The sequence below is a fragment of the Zootermopsis nevadensis genome, unplaced genomic scaffold (genome assembly GCF_977971745.1).
Source record: "Zootermopsis nevadensis isolate Lab colony 2312 unplaced genomic scaffold, Znev_1.0 Znev_ptg000011l, whole genome shotgun sequence".
Classification (NCBI taxonomy): Eukaryota; Metazoa; Arthropoda; class Insecta; order Blattodea; family Termopsidae; genus Zootermopsis; species Zootermopsis nevadensis.
In genome coordinates this window covers 18,175,748-18,200,538 of record NW_028259143.1, presented here as the reverse complement: position 1 = coordinate 18,200,538, position 24,791 = coordinate 18,175,748, and the positions used below count along the sequence as shown (strand labels likewise).

Genomic DNA, 24,791 nt, shown 5'->3' with positions numbered 1-24,791 from the left:
ATTCATTTATTATAAAATAATAATAATAATAATAATAATAAAGAATAATTTTAAAGAAAGACAGAAACGCGTAATTTTTTTAATTATGCAAAAACTTTTCAATTTAATCTTTCCTAAGTGCGTTTCGTTAATACCGTACTTAGGTGACGCGACTACAGTGACAGACAGAGTGCAGCACTGAAGCACGAACAGGTCATACGTTCGAATCCCGCTGTAGACCAAGTTGTTTTATTGGTTGCAATAATAAATATACAAGTATTACAGATTATTATTAGTATTTGCAACATTATATATTTACGTATTTTTCCTTTTGGGAATAAATTTCTTGTGGCATAACCTCTAAGATACCTCAGTAAACATGTAATTAATTATAGACTTATAAACAATGCTTACAACGGAATTTGTAGGAAGGACTATGTATGTGTATCATCTATCACCGTACCAAATTTAACATTCCCAGCTCAAATGGGTCCTTAATAATCGTCATCAAACCCAAAGCTAAATATATATTTCAAGCCGAATCAATTTTGTTGTTTCACATTCCATAGAAGCTGATGTTAAGAAACGTTGCAAACTGATATACGATCTGTCAGTACAAATAATTTAAGACCCCTGTAAGCGTTCTCACTAATGTCGTTCCCACCACACAAGTTTGTGAGACCGCCATGTTCGTATTTAGATTTGTAGGTTATTAAAAGGTAGACTTTTCAGTTCACAAACATAACTTTGAATCCTCTGGGTTTAGCGAGGCCCATTTTGAAACCTGAATGCCGTGAGAGACGGAGAGCGCGTATTTCTGTTAGGGCGGAGGTGTGTAGATGGAACGTAAATATTTACATCTAAAATAAGGATCCAGGACAAAAGAACTTCAGCTGAAGAAGGCACACTTGGGTTTGCTGCTCATTGTGGAAGGCTGTGCTATTCCCACATTGAACCAAGCTCTCTCCAGTATGCTACATCCGATACTTGAACATGTTCAACTGTTTAGACTAGTAACTCTTGGCGTGCGGTCTGAAAACGGAGTTGGTTTGCAGGCGTGCGTCAGACAGTCGATGATTTATCGCCCAAATCCCTTAGAAAATAAGGCACTAGAAGAGTCTGCAAACAGAACTGGGAATATCACACTCCGCCATTAACATTTGGATTCCACCAGAGACCAGAAAATCCACTAATCTTTTTACCTGTAAAGTTACGTCACGCGCATTTTTTTCACAAAGTTCTAGAATCATTCAGTGGCGAATCTTGGGAGTCTACAGATGTAGGGCGATGTTGATAAGGATCTGAAAGTACGAAACATTGCAAGAAAATCGTAATGCAATTTTCACAGGTGCTAAATTCACAATTGCATTCGTTTCCCTGATTTACTTTGATTTGGTGTTGAACGAAGATATCTGAATTTACCATTTACCATTTGTGATCTATATTCATTGTGTGGTTGTGTAACTTCGCTGTTTCAATTTCAGAAATTATGTATTAAGTTCTCTGCAAGAGTGGCTTAAATCAATGAGAACGACATTTGAGCCTTTCTTGCCGGGAAAAGTTTAGTGGTCAAAACGTCGAGTGAAACATCAGTCGTTTTATTTGTGTCATCAGATGCTCACACAACGGACGTTCCTCTGACGATATTAGTGTACTTCAGTCTGAGTACCGAGACGCTACGCGTGGTTAGCGATTCAGGCATCCAGCGGCAGTATCATAAACTTCATGTGTTATCTGCGTAACAAAAGATGTCACATATCTTTACCGTGCATTGTGGTAGATACTTCATTACATATTTTATTTATTCAAGGAATCTTGGCCCAGCCTGTACAATGTTGAATGAGATGTTAAGTAAGATCGCTCGTGGCCTATTCCAAAATTCTTCTGGGTGTTTCTTCCTCCGACGTCAGAATATCCGGCAACAAATTGTGAAGCTCCTCCCACCTATACCAATACGCACTTGCGTAATTGTTTGCATATATACATTAATACGGTGGTCTAGCGGTTAGAACGCTGGCCTTGTAATCCTGGGGTCTCGGGTTCGAATTTATAACTTGTGTTGGGCAAGGCCGTGGTCTAGGCACACGGAGTTTTCCTCCGTGGCATCCCAACAATTACTCCATTCACACACAGAAGAAGGCAATGGCAAACCACTTCTGGATCATCTGCCAAGAACGTATATGAACAGGTCCCAGTCCGAGAAAAGGATGGAAGGATCCTGTTCATATGGACCTGTCGTCAGACAGAACACTAAATAATAATAAGATGAGGTGGTCTAGCGGTTAGAACGCTGGCCTTGTAATCCTGGGGTCTCGGGTTCGATTCCCGGCGGTGCCCGAATTTATAACTTGTGTTGGGCAAGGCCGTGGTCTAGGCAACACGGAGTTTTCCTCCGTGGCATCCCAACAATTACTCCATTCACACACAGAAGAAGGCAATGGCAAACCACTTCTGGATCATCTGCCAAGAACGTACATGAACAGGTCCCAGTCCGAGAAAAGGATGGAAGGATCCTCTTCATATGGACCTGTCGTCAGACAGAACACTAAATAAATAAAAAATAATACATTAATATCTTAAACGCGTGTACGTAAACAGGATTTAAGGTTCTCACAGCGGTCAGTATGGAGATGTCCGTCTTCTGGGTTGTAGCGCCGCGTCGTCTGGTAGAAGTTTACCAACTGATGCTTCATCGTCAGGGTGACGAGTCACCCTGATAATGGAGGTAACAGGAACCTCTGAAACGTTCAGACTTCACGGGGCTACAACCCAGAAGACGGCTATTTTCAAATGCATATAAATTTTGGCCTACTCAGTGACTAAAACATCGCACACAAGTGTGGTTGGTATGTACAACCAAGCACGTGGTAAAAGTGAGTAAGAAATGAAGTGACAGGAATTTATAAATCCATTGTATCGAAGCCCAGGGCAGCCTTGCTCTCTATTCTCTGTGCTGGTCTGGCTCTTGATCTAAGCGTTTTCCGGATTCATTAGCATCCCGTCTGCACGAAACTTGTTTTCTCACACACGCGAACGTGGACAACTTGTTCAACGAGTCTCTGTTTAAAGCCTCGTTCACAGTAATCAAATTGAATGAACATGAAAACTTTCGAAGGGCTTGACTAATGACTGGTGTGAACTGGGTTTCAAGCACGTTTCCGACTGTTTCAAGTAAAGTAAAAACCACTTCAACTTTCTGCTTGAGTTGAAAGGACTTTAATAACAATCTGAAAAAATGTAACCTACCAGTTGACTAAAATATGTGAAAGTATCTGTTCCTTGTACGGGTTTCACGGAGGAGAAATTTTATTATTATGAGCATTTCCAAAATAGGAGACAGTTGACTAATGACGGAATTTGCCAATTTTTGAACATCTCCAGAGATTGCAGAGTTCGCAGGCCTCCACCACTTCCCGCGTAACGAAATGTGATTTTCAATCTTTATTCGAGCTGACATTTCTTCCATAACCAAGTCGATTCATTCTCTATTTCTGTCCCACCACGACTAATAATCCCTCACATTTCTTTTCCCACTTACATTCTTAGGTGGTCTTTGTACGATTCTCTATTTTCTGAGGCCAATTCCTTCATAGATGTAGTGGATGCGCGAAATTGAATTCTTTTCCTCATCCGCTTCTTCGCCAAACAGACTCTCTCTCTCTCACCCGTCCCTCCCTCCCACTCGCTCTATATCTCTCTCACTCTCTTTCTCTCTTTCTCTCTCTCGCTCTCTCTCCCCCTCTCGCGCGCTATCTCTCTCGCTCTCTCTCTTTCTCTCGCTCTCTCTATTTCTCTCTCCTCTCGCTCTCTCCCTCTCTCTCTCTCTCTCGAGCGCTCTCTCTCCCTCTCTCTCTCTCCCTCTCGAGCGCTCTCTCTCTCTAGCTCTCTCTTTCTCGCTCTCTCTCTCCCTCTCGCTCTATCTCTCCCTCTCTCTCTCTTTCTCCTACTTTTATAAGGGCTCTATTTTACTCAGTAGATCAACAGCTACGCGGGCCCCAACTCGCATGTTTACGCCATTTTAAGTCTTACTGGCATCCAGTGAACTGGCCTGCATATAAACATATGCTTCTATCTATTTCGCTGGATTTCAATCGACTCGACTAGTACGAACGGCCCTGAAGCGAACGTTCCTGCATTTTCAGGTCTTCAGTAACTTTAATACTGCAGTGTAGCATAAAATCGTAAATTGGTACAAAATCCCGTCACCGAGATACTTTTTATATGACGTGGTTTGACCTTTAATAATCTTCATTGATTTATTATGGTGAACACTGACATCTAGGCGGCCCAGCCTCGATCACCTGTCGATGCATGGAAGTCAAAACAAATTAATCACAAATCTGATTCATACTTCCATGTTCGCTCACGCCGATTTACCAATATGATCAATGGTATGAAAACGGGAAGTCGTTCTATTTGAGAGTGCAAAATTGGTTTACGATTCTAACTGAAAAACAGGTAACATTACTCTGCACGGTTGAACGTGTATTCGATTATTTTCATTCAATAGTCGTTTAAATGTTACTGGCTTCCTCACTGTAAACAGGCGATTATTCTGTTATTATATTCAGAGCTCGACGTGAAGCTGTTGACCTCCAGCATATTATTCTATTCCAGCTGGGGCTTGCTACGTCACGAGCAGGCAGAGAAAGGTATCTTAGCGTAAGTAGCGTATGTCTTAGTTAGGACAGTGGACCAGGTCATCAGCAACCGATCCTAGGAGTGGGTTCTGCTTGGATGCAATACGTCATGGAGCTAATCGCATTTAACCTTTCAAATCCTTTTAGGCTACTAAAACGAGAGATTCTTCCCGTCGCAAGGTTTTGAGTACCCAGAAAATTCATATAACGTATAAACCTTTGTAGAAACGATATTGCCAACATAGCAATTTACCTCATAATATACGTATTTAATATGAAAGAGGGAAATTAAGTTAGACGTTAATTTCAGTTATATGGATGAACATGTGAGCGGAAAATATGCTGGAAACACGAGTAATAATAAATATTTGGAAACTATCATTTCAAGCATAACTCGTACCGTCATTTCCCTCGAGATGAAGTTAGCATTTCTTTACGTCTGTGGGTGTAACGAAATGCATTCCAGTCGTTCGCTGCTCCATTCGAATTTAGTAGTTCTGTTGGTGTCTGTGTCTTTGAAGCGTGCAAAGTTTTTGATACGCCTTGAAAGTTTCGACAGCTGTGAGCTAAATAGGCCTCTAGCCAAATAACTGATGACTTTGGGACGGATATTTATTTGCTAAAATTTAGATAATATTTATTTGCATACCTTGAAGGTGAAGAAAGTGCTGTAAGAGAAACGAACTGTTTTCTTTGCAAAAAAATACCTACCAGAAGTCGCCTTTATCTCAAACAGGATATAAAGCACTGTCGCAGTAAAACACGAAAGTCGTCTCTGTCAGTTATGACGATAATAAGATTTATACGTTCCGCGTCACACGATGTGAGTCTGCCTTACTTGCAACACGCGATGTCTGGGCTCTCAGATCTTTGGGATGAACAAGATCCCCCCCCCCCCCCCAGTACACAGGATATCACGCAATTATTTCGGGCCCCTTGTTCTGAAATATAAGTGACACTTTTGTTTTACGACGTCAGCTTTTCAGCCTTTGTTGTTGTTGTTGTTGTTGTTGTTCAGCTTTTTCTGAATGCCGTTAATTTCTATTATTCTTTGTTGTCTACTCTAACTTTGTTATAGGCTGAGATTAAACACCGAACGTAGGCCAAGTCGGCTTCTAGAACCTTCAACTCGTCTGAATCCTCAGATTTGTCTTCGATATCGCAGGATAGTAATCATTGTTCCTGTCATGTTTATTTGCGTCATATGATTTCAAAGTTGTCTTCCCAGTACACGGTGGCATCCAGACACGGTCTCCAACATGTAATTGCTGGAGTCTGAGGTGGTGGTGTGCCTGGAGCTTCGTTTCTAAAGAGCTGTACTCCAGCTAACTATTTCACAAAGAATTCCCCATCAGCAGCTAACTATTTCTATATTTGCCTATATCACATGAATTGTTTCAAAGACCCTGTGTAAATCACGTGTTATACACGTAACATGAATCATTTCAGGATTGCCCACTGAAATTTCTTTGATTACTGTGACTATCAAGAACAATTGTCAAATTTCGCACCATCCGGCCACTAAATCTGCATAACTCAATTCAAAACACGTGCTGTTGTGTGATTGGATGCGTAGATTTCGTTGCGTGTCGGAGGAAACGATTGCCCTGTTTGCGTTTGATTGTTTTTAAAACTCCAGTAACAGAAATTAGAATCTTCCTTCCACTTACATCAGATACGTCTTCGTCTGTGAACGCCCAAATACATTCTTTCTTGCCCAGGGCGTGTGTGTTAGTTCGACGTGCGACGTAATGCATTTATTAATTGTCTAAGTACATTATTCATATGTTTTATATGTGCGGGACTACGTTTTTCTTAAACATGTGGAAATATGTGTTTCGGGTGTCGCGAAGCTCTGTTATTAGCAATAACATTATCAGCTTTTACGTTACGTTGATTATCGTGAACTTAGCTGCAGAGAAGGTAATTTTTACCTAGCGATCCATTGCCTGCTGACGACAGCCACGCAGTACAGAAACTAGTTGAAAGTGTCTTTTGAGTAACGCATTAGTGCGTACAGAAAGAGTGAGCCTCACCGCAAATACAGAACACAGGAAGATGCCCGATTACGTAGAGATCGAGTAAAGATGAATCACGACTCGCTACTTGTAATTAATGTGGGATACTTAAAATATTGGCTGCCATGACTGTTTTTCTCTCTAGCTACACTGTTCAGAAATATTCAATACAGTAAAAGCAGCTGTTGCACTGATGTATCTGGCACCATTTAAAAAAGAAAGACAACACCATTTTGCATTTAACTTTTTGTCAAGAGTAAATAACAGTCATAAATCCACGCCACCTATGTATCTAGACAGAAGATAACCCTGCTGACAATTTTCGCATGTTACGTAGACTTGCAAGCAGGTGCCTACAGTTTAGAGACGTTTTGAACATCCTCCTCATAACTGAGCAGAGGGGCCGACCACAGAGTCTGGCACTGGAAGACATTTTCGTCGTGTTTAACCGACGCCATCGCAGGGACCCTAGATGGTGATCCAAACAATTCGGTGATATATAGAGTGACTTTGGAATTTCGACGCCGGGCGTCGAGACGCCTATAATCGTGACGTCACCTCAGGGTCACACTAATGTGATCAGAACCCTTCGGATAACATTTTTCGCAAGTTCAGAAATTAGACGCCAGGCGTCGCGACGCCCACCGCCGCAACGGTTTCATATGACGTCAAATTTATATCAGACGGCAGCCAGAAGACGCTGATCAGTCAACTAAAAATCGACGTCAGGCGTCGCGACGCCTAATGTTTCAACGCGTTCCGGAGACGCCAAGCGTAGCGACGAAGACGGTCATGGGGCAAAGGGACAGCATCGCATACTCAGCGCAAATTATTATAAATCAACTTAACCTAACCTAACCTAACCTAATCTAACTTAACCTAACCTAACCTGACCTGACCTGAACTGACCTGACATGACATGACATGACATGACATGACATGACATGACATGACATGACATGACGTGACGTGACATGACGTGACGTGACGTGACATGACATGACATGACATGACATGACATGACATGACATGACATGACATGACATGACATGACATGACATGACATGACATGACATGACATGACATGACATGACATGACATGACATGACATGACATTACATTACATTACATTACATTACATTACATTACATTACATTACATTACATTACATTACATTACATTACATAACAACCCAACCTAATCTAACATAACCTAGTCTTACCCAACCTAACCTAACTTAACCGACGCCATCGCAGGGCATCTAGAACGTGATCCATACAATTCGGTGATATATTGAGTGACTTTGGAATTTCGGCGCCGGGCGTCGAGACGCCTATAATCGTGACGTCATCTCAGAGTCACAATAATGTGATCAGAACCCTTCGGATAACATTTTTCGCAAGTTCAGAAATTAGACGCCAGGCGTCGCGACGCCCACCGCCAAAACGGCTTTATATGACGTCAAATTTATATCAGACGGCAGCCAGAAGACGCTGATCAGTCAACTAAAAATCGACGTCAGGCGTCGCGACGCCTAATAATTCAACGCGTTCCGGAGACGCCAAGCGTAGCGACCAAGACGGTCATGGGGTCAAAGGGACAGCATTGCATACTCAGCGCAAATTATTATAAACAACCTAACCTAACCTAACCCAACCTAACCTAACCTAACCTAACCTAACCTAACTTAACCTAACCTAACCTAACCTAACATAACATAACAACATAACAACCCAACCTAATCTAACATAACCTAATCTTACCCAACCTAACCTAACTTAACCGACGCCATCGCAGGGTCCCCAGAATGTGATCCAAACAATTCGGTTATATATTGAGTGACTTTGGAATTTCGACGCCGGGCGTCGAGACCCCTATAATCGTGACGTCATCTCAGGGTCACAATAATGTGATCATAACCCTTCGGATAACATTTTTCGCAAGTTCAGAAATTAGACACCAGGCGTCGCGACGCCCACCGCCAAAACGGCTTTATATGACGTCAAATTTATATCAGACGGCAGCCAGAAGACGCTGATCAGTCAACTAAAAATCGACGTCAGGCGTCGCGACGCCTAATGTTTCAACGCGTTCCGCAGACGCCAAGCGTAGCGACGAAGACGGTCATGGGGTCAAAGGGACAGCATCGCATACTCAGCGCAAATTATTATAAACCAACTTAACCTAACCTAACCTAACCTAACCTAACCTAACTTAACCTAACCTAACCTAACCTAACCTAACCTAACCTAACCTAACCTAACCTAACCTAACCTAACCTAACTTAACCTAACCTAACCTAACCTAACCTAACCTAACCTAACCTAACCTTACCTAACATAACATAACATAACAACCCAACCTAATCTAATATAACCTAATCTTACCCAACCTAACCTAACTTAACCGACGCCATCGCAGGGCCCCTAGAATGTGATCCAAACAATTCGGTGATATATTGAGTGACTTTGGAATTTCGACGCCGGGTGTCGAGACGCCTATAATCGTGACGTCATCTCAGGGTCACACTAATGTGATCAGAACCCTTCGGATAACATTTTTCGCAAGTTCAGAAATTAGACGCCAGGCGTCGCGACGCCCACCGCCAAAACGGCTTTATATGACGTCAAATTTATATCAGACGGCAGCCAGAAGACGCTTATCAGTCAAATAAAAATCGACGTCAGGCGTCGCGACGCCTAATGTTTCAACGCGTTCCGCAGACGCCAAGCGTAGCGACGAAGACGGTCATGGGGTCAAAGGGACAGCATCGCATACTCAGCGCAAATTATTATAAACCAACTTAACCTAACCTAACCTAACCTAACCTAACTTAACCTAACCTAACCTAACCTAACCTAACCTAACCTAACCTAACCTAACTTAACCTAACTTAACCTAACCTAACCTAACCTAACCTAACCTAACCTAACCTAACCTAACCTAACCTAACCTAACCTAACCTAACCTAACCTAACATAACATAACATAACATAACAACCCAACCTAATCTAATATAACCTAATCTTACCCAACCTAACCCAGCTTAACCGACGCCATCGCAGGGCCCCTAGAATGTGATCCAAACAATTCGGTGATATATTGAGTGACTTTGGAATTTCGACGCCGGGCGTCGAGACGCCTATAATCGTGACGTCATCTCAGGGTCACACTAATGTGATCAGAACCCTTCGGAAAACATTTTTCGCAAGTTCAGAAATTCGACGCCAGGCGTCGCGACGCCCACCGCCGCAACGGTTTCATATGACATCAAATTTATATCAGACGGCTGCCAGAAGACGCTGATCAGTCAACTAAAAATCGACGTCAGGCGTCGCGACGCCTAATGTTTCAACGCGTTCCGGAGACGCCAAGCGTAGCGACGAAGACGGTCATGGGGTCAAAGGGACAGCATCGCATACTCAGCGCAAATTATTATAAATCATCTTAACCTAACCTAACCTAACCTAACCTAACTTAACCTAACCTAACCTGACCTGACCTGACCTGACCTGACATGACATGACATGACATGACATGACATGACATGACATGACATGACATGACATGACATGACATGACATGACATGACATGACATGACATGACATGACATGACATGACATGACATGACATGACATGACATGACATGACATGACATGACATGACCTGACCTGACCTGACCTGACATGACATGACATGACATAACAACCCAACCTAATCTAACATAACCTAATCTTACCCAACCTAACCTAACTTAACCGACGCCATCGCAGGGCATCTAGAACGTGATCCAAACAATTCGGTGATATATTGAGTGACTTTGGAATTTCGGCGCCGGGCGTCGAGACGCCTATAATCGTGACGTCATCTTAGAGTCACACTAATGTGATCAGAACCCTTCGGATAACATTTTTCGCAAGTTCAGAAATTAGACGCCAGGCGTCGCGACGCCCACCGCCAAAACGGCTTTATATGACGTCAAATTTATATCAGACGGCAGCCAGAAAACGCTGATCAGTCAACTAAAAATCGACGTCAGGCGTCGCGACGCCTAATGTTTCAACGCGTTCCGCAGACGCCAAGCGTAGCGACGAAGACGGTCATGGGGTCAAAGGGACAGCATCGCATACTCAGCGCAAATTATTATAAACCAACTTAACCTAACCTAACCTAACCTAACTTAACCTAACCTAACCTAACCTAACCTAACCTAACTTAACCTAACCTAACCTAACCTAACCTAACCTAACCTAACCTAACCTTACCTAACCTAACATAACATAACATAACAACCCAACCTAATCTAATATAACCTAATCTTACCCAACCTAACCTAACTTAACCGACGCCATCGCAGGGCCCCTAGAATGTGATCCAAACAATTCGGTGATATATTGAGTGACTTTGGAATTTCGGCGCCGGGCGCCGAGACGCCTATAATCGTGACGTCATCTCAGGGTCACACTAATGTGATCAGAACCCTTCGGATAACATTTTTCGCAAGTTCAGAAATTAGACGCCAGGCGTCGCGACGCCCACCGCCAAAACGGCTTTATATGACGTCAAATTTATATCAGACGGCAGCCAGAAGACGCTGATCAGTCAAATAAAAATCGACGTCAGGCGTCGCGACGCCTAATGTTTCAACGCGTTCCGCGGACGCCATGCGTAGCGACGAAGACGGTCATGGGGTCAAAGGGACAGCATCGCATACTCAGCGCAAATTATTATAAACCAACTTAACCTAACCTAACCTAACCTAACTTAACCTAACCTAACCTAACCTAACCTAACCTAACCTAACTTAACCTAACCTAACCTAACCTAACCTAACCTAACCTAACCTAACCTTACCTAACCTAACCTAACATAACATAACATAACAACCCAACCTAATCTAATATAACCTAATCTTACCCAACCTAACCCAGCTTAACCGACGCCATCGCAGGGCCCCTAGAATGTGATCCAAACAATTCGGTGATATATTGAGTGACTTTGGAATTTCGACGCCGGGCGTCGAGACGCCTATAATCGTGACGTCATCTCAGGGTCACACTAATGTGATCAGAACCCTTCGGAAAACATTTTTCGCAAGTTCAGAAATTCGACGCCAGGCGTCGCGACGCCCACCGCCGCAACGGTTTCATATGACATCAAATTTATATCAGACGGCTGCCAGAAGACGCTGATCAGTCAACTAAAAATCGACGTCAGGCGTCGCGACGCCTAATGTTTCAACGCGTTCCGGAGACGCCAAGCGTAGCGACGAAGACGGTCATGGGGTCAAAGGGACAGCATCGCATACTCAGCGCAAATTATTATAAATCATCTTAACCTAACCTAACCTAACCTAACTTAACCTAACCTAACCTAACCTGACCTGACCTGACCTGACCTGACCTGACCTGACATGACATGACATGACATGACATGACATGACATGACATGACATGACATGACATGACATGACATGACATGACATGACATGACATGACATGACATGACATGACATGACCTGACCTGACCTGACCTGACCTGACCTGACCTGACCTGACATGACATGACATGACATAACAACCCAACCTAATCTAACATAACCTAATCTTACCCAACCTAACCTAACTTAACCGACGCCATCGCAGGGCATCTAGAACGTGATCCAAACAATTCGGTGATATATTGAGTGACTTTGGAATTTCGGCGCCGGGCGTCGAGACGCCTATAATCGTGACGTCATCTTAGAGTCACACTAATGTGATCAGAACCTTTCGGATAACATTTTTCGCAAGTTCAGAAATTAGACGCCAGGCGTCGCGACGCCCACCGCCAAAACGGCTTTATATGACGTCAAATTTATATCAGACGGCAGCCAGAAAACGCTGATCAGTCAACTAAAAATCGACGTCAGGCGTCGCGACGCCTAATGGTTCAACGCGTTCCGCAGACGCCAAGCGTAGCGACGAAGACGGTCATGGGGTCAAAGGGACAGCATCGCATACTCAGCGCAAATTATTATAAACCAACTTAACCTAACCTAACCTAACCTAACCTAACTTAACCTAACCTAACCTAACTTAACCTAACCTAACCTAACCTAACCTAACCTAACCTAACCTAACCTAACCTAACCTAACCTAACCTAACCTTACCTAAATTAACATAACATAACATAACAACCCAACCTAATCTAATATAACCTAATCTTACCCAACCTAACCTAACTTAACTGACGCCATCGCAGGGACCCTAGATAGTGATCCAAACAATTCGGTGATATATTGAGTGACTTTGGAATTTCGACGCCGGGCGTCGAGACGCCTATAATCGTGACGTCATCTCAGGGTCACACTAATGTGATCAGAACCCTTCGGAAAACATTTTTCGCAAGTTCAGAAATTCTACGCCAGGCGTCGCGACGCCCACCGCCGCAACGGTTTCATATGACGTCAAATTTATATCAGACGGCTGCCAGAAGACGCTCATCAGTCAACTAAAAATCGACGTCAGGCGTCGCGACGCCTAATGTTTCAACGCGTTCCGGAGACGCCAAGCGTAGCCACGAAGACGGTCATGGGGTCAAAGGGACAGCATCGCATACTCAGCGCAAATTATTATAAATCAACTTAACCTAACCTAACCTAACCTAACTTAACCTAACCTAACCTAACCTGATCTGACCTGACCTAACCTGACCTGACATGACATGACATGACATGACATGACATGACATGACATGACATGACATGACATAACATGACAACCCAACCTAATCTAACATAACCTAATCTTACCCAACCTAACCTAACTTAACCGACGCCATCGCAGGGCCCCCAGAATGTGATCCAAACAATTCGGTGATATATTGAGTGACTTTGGAATTTCGACGCCGGGCGTCGAGACGCCTATAATCGTGACGTCATCTCAGGGTCACAATAATGTGATCATAACCCTTCGGATAACATTTTTCGCAAGTTCAGAAATTAGACGCCAGGCGTCGCGACGCCCACCGCCAAAACGGCTTTATATGACGTCAAATTTATATCAGACGGCAGCCAGAAGACGCTGATCAGTCAACTAAAATCGACGTCAGGCGTCGCGACGCCTAATGTTTCAACGCGTTCCGCAGACGCCAAGCGTAGCGACGAAGACGGTCAAGGGGTCAAAGGGACAGCATCGCATACTCAGCGCAAATTATTATAAACCAACTTAACCTAACCTAACCTAACCTAACTCAACCTAACCTAACCTAACCTAACCTAACCTAACTTAACCTAACCTAACCTAACCTAACCTAACCTAACCTAACCTAACATAACATACCATAACAACCCAACCTAATCTTACCCAACCTAACCTAACTTAACCGACGCCATCGCAGGGCCCCTAGAATGTGATCCAAACAATTCGGTGATATATTGAGTGACTTTGGAATTTCGACGCCGGGCGTCGAGACCCCTATAATCGTGACGTCATCTCAGGGTCACACTAATGTGATCAGAACCCTTCGGATAACATTTTTCGCAAGTTCAGAAATTAGACGCCAGGCGTCGCGACGCCCACCGCCAAAACGGCTTTATATTACGTCAAATTTATATCAGACGGCAGCCAGAAGACGCTGATCAGTAAACTAAAAATCGACGTCAGGCGTCACGACGCCTAATGTTTCAACGCGTTCCGCAGACGCCAAGCGTAGCGACGAAGACGGTCATGGGGTCAAAGGGACAGCATCGCATACTCAGCGCAAATTATTATAAACCAACTTAACCTAACCTAACCTAACCTAACCTAACCTAACCTAACCTAACCTAACTTAACCTAACCTAACCTAACCTAACCTAACCTAACCTAACCTAACCTAACCTAACCTAACCTAACCTAACCTAACCTAACATAACATAACAACCCAACCTAATCTAATATAACCTAATCTTACCCAATCTAACCTAACTTAACCGACGCCATCGCAGGGCCCCTAGAATGTGATCCAAACAATTCGGTGATATATTGAGTGACTTTGGAATTTCGACGCCGGGCGTCGAGACGCCTATAATCGTGACGTCATCTCAGGGTCACTCTAATGTGATCAGAACTCTTCGGAAAACATTTTTCTCAAGTTCAGAAATTCGACGCCAGGCGTCGCGACGCCCACCGCCGCAACGGTTTCATATGACGTCAAATTTATATCAGACGGCTGCCAGAAGACGCTGATCAGTCAACTAAAAATCGACGTCAGGCGTCGCGACGCCTAATGTTTCAACGCGTTCCGGAGACGCCAAGCGTAGCGACGAAGACGGTCATGGGGTCAAAGGGACAGCATCGCATACTCAGCGCAAATTATTATAAATCAACTTAACCTAACCTAACCTAACCTAACTTAACCTAACCTGACCTGACCTGACCTGACCTGACCTGAACTGACATGACATGACATGACATGACATGACATGACATGACATGACATGACATGACATGACATGACATGACATGACATGACATGACATGACATGACATGACATGACATGACATGACATGACATGACATGACATGACATGACATGACATGACATGACATGACATGACATGACATGACATGACATGACATGACATGACCTGACATGACCTGACCTGACCTGACCTGACCTGACCTGACCTGACCTGACCTGACCTGACCTGACCTGACCTGACCTGACCTGACCTGACCTGACCTGACCTGACCTGACCTGACCTGACCTGACATGACATGACATGACATGACATGACATGACATGACATGACATGACATTACATTACATTACATTACATTACATTACATTACATTACATGACATGACATGACATGACATGACATGACATGACATGACATGACATGACATGACATGACATGACATGACATGACATGACATGACATGACATGACATGACATTACATTACATTACATTACATTACATTACATTACATTACATTACATTACATGACATAACAACCCAACCTAATCTAACATAACCTAATCTTACCCAACCTAACCTAACTTTACCGACGCCATCGCAGGGCATCTAGAACGTGATCCAAACAATTCGGTGATATATAGAGTGACTTTGGAATTTCGGCGCCGGGCGTCGAGACGCCTATAATCGTGACGTCATCTCAGAGTCACACTAATGTGATCAGAACCCTTCGGATAACATTTTTCGCAAGTTCAGAAATTAGACGCCAGGCGTCGCGACGCCCACCGCCGCAACGGTTTCATATGACGTCAAATTTATATCAGACGGCTGCCAGAAGACGCTGATCAGTCAACTAAAAATCGACGTCAGGCGTCGCGACGCCTAATGTTTCAACGCGTTCCGCAGACGCCAAGCGTAGCGACGAAGACGGTCATGGGGTCAAAGGGACAGCATCGCATACTCAGCGCAAATTATTATAAACCAACTTAACCTAACCTAACCTAACCTAATTAATCTCGACGTACATTTACCCTGAACTCGTTACTAGCGTCGCGGTCCTACGGGATAATCGCGTAATAGGAGTCCATTTACATTCAACCAGCGTAAGTAATATTCCTTTCGTCTTGGTTAAATTATTTATATGGCCTGTTTATGAGCATAAAAACTGTTTCATCTATAATAGAGAGAAATTATAGTAAATTAAGTTTTAGGAATGTTTACAGACGCCTCTCGATTTCCTGTTTAGAATCCTGAACTTTGGCGTACAAAATAGTACGTGCTATAATTTATATGTTGTCTGTGTAGGAGTGAAAATTGGTATCTCAGCCTGAGGGATCAACGTGGAGGTATTTGTGAGTAGTTTTAAGTTCTCCCGCCATTTTTGTTTGAAGTATACGCAATGTTTATATAATTGACACAATCTAACCACGTCCCATTTGCTTTCCTTGGGCTATTTTCCCCAGTAATTCAACCGTAAAAATGGGGCTCGCTTACAGATATTAAGAACCTAACCTAACCTAATAATACGCGGTGGGTACATTTTACTAAAAAAACAGATACAATTTATAAGTGAGGCGGGATATAGAACACTACGTTGACAAGTTACAGCTGACAACGCATGTCCGTGTGTTTACAGGTGGAATGTACAGGATGACAGAAAGAAAGTACAGATAATGTAAATACAGGGAGAAGGATAATTTGTTGAACAAATATCTGCATGTGATGCTTTGCTGCGAGGCGGGTTGCACGTCGGACCACAAGGGAATTTGAAACACAAAAGCCAAAGAGAATATTAAAGCCGCATCTACCTTCAGGGTCGCACTAACCCGAGTCCGGTGGTTGGCGGTCGCGCGCCGAAGCACAGAACGAAGGCCGTGTTCCTCCTACATCAGGCAAACGCAGGACACAGGAACGGGAAGAGAGAAAATAAAGATATTGCGATTAACACGCAGCTTTATAATAGGCCACTACATCAATTATGAGCGTTTCTCTTGCTTTAATGCGAAATTCATAAACGTGTATTTGAGAATCGCTGTGGCCTCCTGCCACCGCCGTAGACAAACTGCAACGAATCGAACTTTTCTTCAGAAACACGTGAACAAAGCCAACGTTTATCAGTAGACTATAAATTTTAATCACGAAACCGAACACAGCGTTTCACGAAGTTGCTCTTATGCATACTGATTTACGTTCAGATAGGAAAGAACTCCATCGCCAAATGAAACATTTTCTGGTTCAAAAGGAAGTCGATAGGGACTCTCTTATCAGGAACAGATTGATTCGTCCAACTGATGTTGGAGAAGACATTCTGGCTTGTTACGTCCTTGAGAACCTGAATTCTCATCAGTACATAACGGAGTTTGTTTTGTTGGATTTAGTCTAAGGGTCCAGTTATTAGTTCTTCTGCGTTCTTTCTGAAGGTCTCCGTTCAGATCTCTGCTCGGAGCTGCCCTATCCTACTTAGGCCACTGATGCATTCGTCCGCATCCCTCTCAATGTTTTATTTACTAATCAACATATCGTTTATCAAATCTAAAACTTCTGTACGATGGTGAAGAGTCAATTGAATAAAAATTTCCTTGGATATTATCCATCGTCTAGTAAATATAAAACGTAAAAAACGACGTTTCGGAGATGGGACTCTATCTCCGTCTTCAGGTTCCTACACAGTTGGGCCCACTAGATAGAGCCAATCCCTATCTTTTTTTTACGTTTTATATTTACTAGACGATGGATAATATCCAAGGAAATTTTTATTCAATTAACATATCGTTTCATCGTGCATTATTTGACTTCCTGAAAGCTTTGTTAAATAAACTACAAATAAGTGAATAGATAATAGATAAATAGCACGGCTACTAATGAGAATTTTATTAGCATTTTATAGTTACTTATCTGTTGTATTTTAATGGTGAATTTAATTATTTTATCACCACTGCGTTAAAAATCTGTCGTCACTGTTAGTGCATTACCGTGTTACGTAGCAAAATAACTTTTCTGCCATTTCGTGTAACAAGTAGACTCAAAAGACTTGGAATCAGGTTTTGTCTACTGTAATGATAAATATCTGTGCGATAATTATTATTCTGTATCACGTAATCAACCAGATCTTAGACTATCGGCCTTAATGTCTGAAGTACCTTTAAAGGAAATGCCGCTGATATTAATCTGCGTTATGGGATGCAAACGCTATTGATTTCAAACACGCAGACTCTGTAACCTCTTTGTACGAGCTTAATTCCACCGGCGAATTCCGTAACTGATCTCTCGATAATGAATAATTTGTATCCACTCTAATTTAATGCAACACGCAATCGATTTAGTGGATTGTCATGACGAATATCATATATTAAGCTCGTTACCTTTACTCGTCACAAGCACAGGAATTGTTTCGTCCGTCGTCGTCCCTGGAATCTTCAACAGGCAGACCCGTTGACATTGGTAGAAAAGAGCTACCATTCATTTTTTCAGTCTCGCTTTAGAAATGCTCTAGCCATTTCATTTGGGGTTTCTTTTTGTGTTATTGCGTTTCATTTCTTATTTTCATCGCATTTATGATCTGTCTTTCTGTGCCTTTCTGCTGCTCTGACAAAGTCCACTTCTGTCATCTCCATTCATTTTACTTGTTCCTTCGTTAACGTCCAATACTCGAATCCTATAAAAGCTTACGAATCCTGAAACAGCCTAGAGATTTAGATTAGATTTATTGTTGTCATTTCTATAGAAACACGTGTTTTATATGTCGATTCACAGAATTGTTGAAGTCTCTTTAGTTTTCTTAATAACATCTCTCTCTCACTCTCATATATATTCTGGAGTCTTTCTGAGGCTTAAATAACTACAATTCCTCAGTTATTTGGGTAGCCTGTTATATTGTCCAAAAAATATGTTTTTCCTTTAATTTCATTTTATTTTCGTTTAAATGCAATTATATCTCTTTTTAGATCCAAACTTTCGGAAATAAAACACGAACCTACAAACAAATTAAAGACATGGTTAATTTTGTTCGTGTGATTTAACACTGCGCTGTGAAGGCTTAGGGGAGAGTGGAGTAATGCGTCACACATTCTTTTCTATATATATATATATATATATATATATATATATATATATATATTCTTCCTTGAAGTACTCTCTTGCCCCGAAATAAATGTCGTGGTCGAATGGTTTGTACTCCTGCTTCGTCTTCGGGAGGTTAGGTTTCAGGTTCAAATTTCTACCCGGATGCCTACGGTTCTGACTGAGGTATATTTTATCAATGCCTGCAGGCAAACGCTGCGATATTACCTTAAATCAGGCCGAGACAGCTCCTTTCCAATTCATTGTTCGCTAGTTTTACTAATCAACTTACAATTTGAAGCCACGCAATTAATGGTGGCCGATAAGTAAACCAGGAATAAGTAAATGTTCTTAAGAGCCAACTTAAGTCTGATTATCAGCAAATAAAGAGGTGTTTATGTGAACGTCGGCTGTTATAGCCTTGAGGTAATTGCTTGGTTTATTCGAGACTTTCGTCAAGCTCTAGTGGGTAATAAAAAGTTCGTGTGCCGTATCTATTTTACAACTTCTTCTCCAAGCAATTTCAGGTTACTAATGGCAATCGTCATTTATACACGGAAATTGTATCCTTCGGAACGTGAAATGCACAAGGCCAGGACGAGTTGAAGATACGGGTCTAATGTAGGGTTGGGGGGGGGGAGAGGCATTTGATCCATGTGTTTTATAGTTTTCAGATGACTTCTATTCAGAAGTTGACTTTATTCCAGCAACATGAAAGTTCCTTAAAAAATGGCATAATTATAATAAGCATTTCAACCATATCAAACCATAATCTCTGAAATGTACTGAACCACAAAGCCAAGTTTTGGCGATTTTTTGCAACATCTCTTGTGAATAATAATAGAATAATAAACGTTCTTGTGGATCGCTTCAAGATGTCAACTTTCATTATATGAGTTAGAACTGAGTTAAACTGAATGAATAACTTTAAGGTGGTTGTGTCTTGCTGGGGCAGGATGTGAGGACTGAATTCGATGGGATCGCGTCTATTGGCAGGCACTGCTATTAGCTATGTTGAACTTTTGACTTCTGCTACCAGAAAGCTTGTTTAGTGAGTTTATTAACGCGAGCTTTGTGGCCAAGGGCGCAGAGTTTTCTGTGGAAGTAGATATCAAACAAATTCACGTTTAATGTAGCAAGGACTAATTACGGTCTTGGCTACAGAATTAGCTTTTGGGGCTCTGCTCATAAAATAAGCCGAAGGAGATATCTGTGCTCTGAGCGTAGCCGTCTGTTAAAATACTTACTCTCTCTCTCTTTCTGTTTAAAGTGCGAATGTGTGGTTTGCTGTGCACATTTTCATCCCGATCAGATATACGCACTTTTAATGGCCTTGAAGTAGCAAGAGTGACACACGTGCTTCTGTTTTCACGTTATGTATTTTCAGTGAAACCCAGGAACATACTACAAAGTGATAGAGAAATATTTTTTTTATTTTTAAAATACTTAATGACGGCATTTCAACCTCAGAGGTTGTTTATCGTTGACTGATATGAGATATTATGTGATGGGGGGGGGGAATTTTGGGGGCGTTGTCGATTATGGCCATATTTAAAATTTGCTAGAAAATCTGAGTAATAATCATTTTGACAACATTGGTTACGACAGGTACTTCAGATAACGAGTCAGACCTACTGATACTCTTGTAATTAAATTGCTGGCCAATACAGGTAGTTTTTATCTTCTTCGTCATTGTACACCAAATCCCGCGTAAAATGACTAAGAAACTTTGTATCAAGGTGTAGCCAGTCTTAGGACTCAAAACATATGTTCCCATTCTTTTGTAAGAGACTGTACTATCTCGATACTCTTCTCTTCCAAGCCGGCTTCACTTTTGCCGGAAGTTCTAACGACTGTCCTGTTCCATGAAGTCCGTTTGACGCGCAGTCCACTCCTGGCTACGACGTTAAGTTAGGTTATGTTGCCGTGTTATGTGTGGGCGTTTCATTGGCGCCTCCATAGCAACGTCAGGTTCCGTCATCCCTCTGAAGACCGGAAGTGTCCATTAGCTCTTGATATCCGGCCATTTAAACTTGTTGTCTGAGCTAAAGTGCTTTAATACCGACGTGTTTGTACGTAATACAACGTTCACGAATGTAGATGCTTTAAATATTCCAGGACGCCAACAGAAAATGCTACTCTCATTTATGTGAAGGCGATTCATAAACTAACCCGTGGTTTGGTTTTATTCATGTGCTTTCAAGGGTTTGAAATTAAAAACAAACTTTAATAGGCATTAATCCTTTATTATTATTATTAGTGTTCTGTCTGACGACAGGTCCATATGAACAGGATCCTTCCATCCTTTTCTCGGACTGGGACCTGTTCATATACGTTCTTGGCAGATGATCCAGAAGTGGTTTGCCATTGCCTTCTTCTGTGTGTGAATGGAGTAATTGTTGGGATGCCACGGAGGAAAACTCCGTGTTGCCTAGACCACGGCCTTGCCCAACACAAGTTATAAATTCGGGCACCGCCGGGAATCGAACCCGAGACCCCAGGATTACAAGCCCAGCGTTCTAACCGCTAGACCACCTCATCTTATTATTATTTAGTGTTCTGTCTGACGACAGGTCCATATGAACAGGATCCTTCCATCCTTTTCTCGGACTGGGACCTGTTCATATACGTTCTTGGCAGATGATCCAGAAGTGGTTTGCCATTGCCTTCTTCTGTGTGTGAATGGAGTAATTGTTGGGATGCCACGGAGGAAAACTCCGTGTTGCCTAGACCACGGCCTTGCCCAACACAAGTTATAAATTTGGGCACCGCCGGGAATCGAATCCTTTATAGAAATATATTAGTTATTAACTTCAAGAGCATAGTTCTTCAGAAACTAACTTTCTGCTTCGGCTTTTATGGACCCAGAATGTTTGGTTTCGTGTTGACAACAGCTTGCCACTGGACCATGCTCTGAAACAGATTAATCTTGTCTATTTCCTCGCATCCTAGTTGTTGTTATTAATTTTAATATTATCCTCCAACTTGTGCCTCCTTATCTTTCAAAATTATGTTATTTCTTTATGGATTTATATCTCTTGGCGGTTACTATTATGGCACGTGAACGTTTATTAGTCTCATTAGAGACAAATGTGTAAATCCACCGACTACTGGCCGGTTCTATTTAGTGTTACATTTAAATAGACAGTTGCTCGCGACTTGTCGTACTGAAATCTATTTTCTGTTATTTTAAAAATTCAATCAAATGTTGAATCTTCTTACGTATTTGTGAAAAAATCATTCATTCGATGTAAAATAAATTCTATGAAAGAAATACTGAATCACCTTCTACACATATTTAAGAGTAACCTCTAATATATATCAAATCTAAAACTTCTTGGCGATGACGAAGAGTCAATTGAATAAAAATTTCCTTGGATATTATCCATCGTCTAGTAAAATATAAAATATAAAACGTAAAACGACGTTTCGGAGATGGGACTCTATCTCCGTCTTCAGGTTCCTACAGAGTCCCATCTCCGAAACGTCGTTTTACGTTTTATATTTTATATTTTACTAGACGATGGTTAATATCCAAGGAAATTTTTATTCAAATAACCTCTAATATACCTTTGAAATGAATCTTCAATTTGTGCAATATAATGTATAAACAAATATTTTTGTTACTAATATTTACTAAGAGAAGCGGATTTATTTTTTATTTCCAGAGGCTAAGCGCATGGCGACAACTCTGCAACGTCGCTAATAACGAAGGTCGCCGCTGGACATGATACTGGGTGAGTTCCGTCAATAATCCGCCTTAATTAATGTTAAATTACGTGAACGTAGCAGAAGGCCTGAAGCTCTGTGTATCTAGGTCTAATGTCGGTTGCCATGGCAATACTGATAATCACTATAAGCACCTCGTAAGTGAAGTCACAACCACAAATAACTCTGCGTCTGATTCAGTACTCACTCCATGAAAGAGTACTTTCAATAAGTAAATAGCACGAACTTGCAACGGAATTTCCAGCCAACTGGGCAGTCAGCGAGAGAAGTTGATCAAAGTTTAAGAATAATATGAGTCACGAGACTTTTGTCTCTCAGAGACATTCATGCTTTTACGATGAAAATCGATTAGGTCAGTAATTGAAGTGTCTACAGTGCAGGGGAAATCAAATTGTGATGTGTGGGGGGGGGGGGGGGGGGGGGCTGATGGATGTTCGCCCAGCAGCAAGGGTCAGTTCCGCTGCTCAGGGCGACCGACAAACCGCGTTTACGACAGATAACTCAGAGAGCACGCGACGCGCAACCGCTCTTGATAGCAAATCAAAGCACAACTTGTGTCGGGAATAGTTTATCGGCACGCATTCTGTGCACGACGTAGAAAAATGAATGCTTAATGGGGAGGTCGTTTCGTCTGCTTTGCTATTAATATTTGTCTCTGAAACTGTTGAATGAAATACGGTTTAATTTCGTGTTAAGTATTTTCAGTTGCCTGTACAAGTTTAACCCTTTCAGACCCAGTGGTAACTATATATACCACCTGTTTCACACAGTTAATAACTCAGCGTTTTGTATGTATGGGTTTCGGATTGTTCTCAGTGTAAAAAGGGATTATTTCCTTAAACAGCGTCAACCAGTTGTCTTTTGTAATGGTGAAGCGTTGTGTTTTCTTCGCGGTACGGACTGATTTATTAAATAATATTTAGACGAGCTTCGGCTTCAAGGGGTTGATTGCATTTATTTTGGTTCAACACAAACCGTACTTTTTCAGGAAGTCAACCGTAAACGGCGCGTCGCTTAAAAATGACACATACCATAAAAATTAATTTTCATTAAATGTACTGAACGACATCTGTATTTGATTCATGTGCGTGGCTTAATCTCCAGTACTGGCGCTTATATACCATAGCCTCTCGAACTGAGCGATTTACCAATTGAATGTAAACTGAAATATGTTAGACGATTTATGGGATCTCGTTCAAGCTGCAGATTTTTGTACGTGTGCGATCATGAGTGTTAACGATTGGTCACTCGCTGTAAGGCGTCGGTGAGTAATGGAAGGCTGTAACTCGTACCCAGCGGACACTGGCACTTTCATTTCAACCCCCTTATGCTATTAACCTGCGTTTTGATGATGACTCGCGTCTGCTACCCTTGAGATTTGCGTTTATTGCGTTTTTCGACTGTCAACAAAAAAAATATTCCGAATATCCGTTTCTGATTTTGAAGAAGACGCCTTTCGTGTCCAGAGAGGAGAGCTCCTGCCATTAAGCGTTCGCAGAGATCTGTATCATGGAAGAACCAAGCAAGCAAGATGGCTCACAACTGACGCTGGATATAGCGGATTTAAATGTGGACCATCCTAAGACACTATTTGCTCTTCTTCAGATGTTTCAGGCGAAAGATGAATTGTTTGTTTCACTGTGAGTAACTGTTAAGTCTTCTAGTTTGACGATGAACGATTTTAACTGAGATTTGAAATTCTCGTGGCAACAAAAACGTCTTACCCTGAAGACGGAGACGATACATTCCTCCGAAATATTCTTAACTACTTGCAAGACTATTTATTTAGGAATTTGGTACAGAATAAGACGATACCCAGAGACATTCTTTATTTTCCTTTGTAAATTAAGAACCAGTCCTGTCAATCTGTAGACACCCGAATATTATGCGAGGTCCTCCATTCGTCACTCGCGTGGCGTT

The 24,791-nt window shown here is 42.0% G+C and overlaps 1 protein-coding gene across 6 annotated transcripts in view; it reads left to right on the top strand.

Annotated features, from left to right (window-relative positions):
- The window catches only part of LOC110831562 (motile sperm domain-containing protein 2), a 367,668-nt gene that overhangs the window by 254,675 nt on the left and 88,202 nt on the right, over positions 1–24,791 (top strand). For all 6 annotated transcript variants that reach the window (XM_087347503.1, XM_087347506.1, XM_087347505.1 and 3 more), the window contains one exon: positions 22,811–22,879. The gene's annotated coding sequence lies outside the window, so the exon portion shown is untranslated. The remainder of the gene's footprint in view (positions 1–22,810; positions 22,880–24,791) is intronic.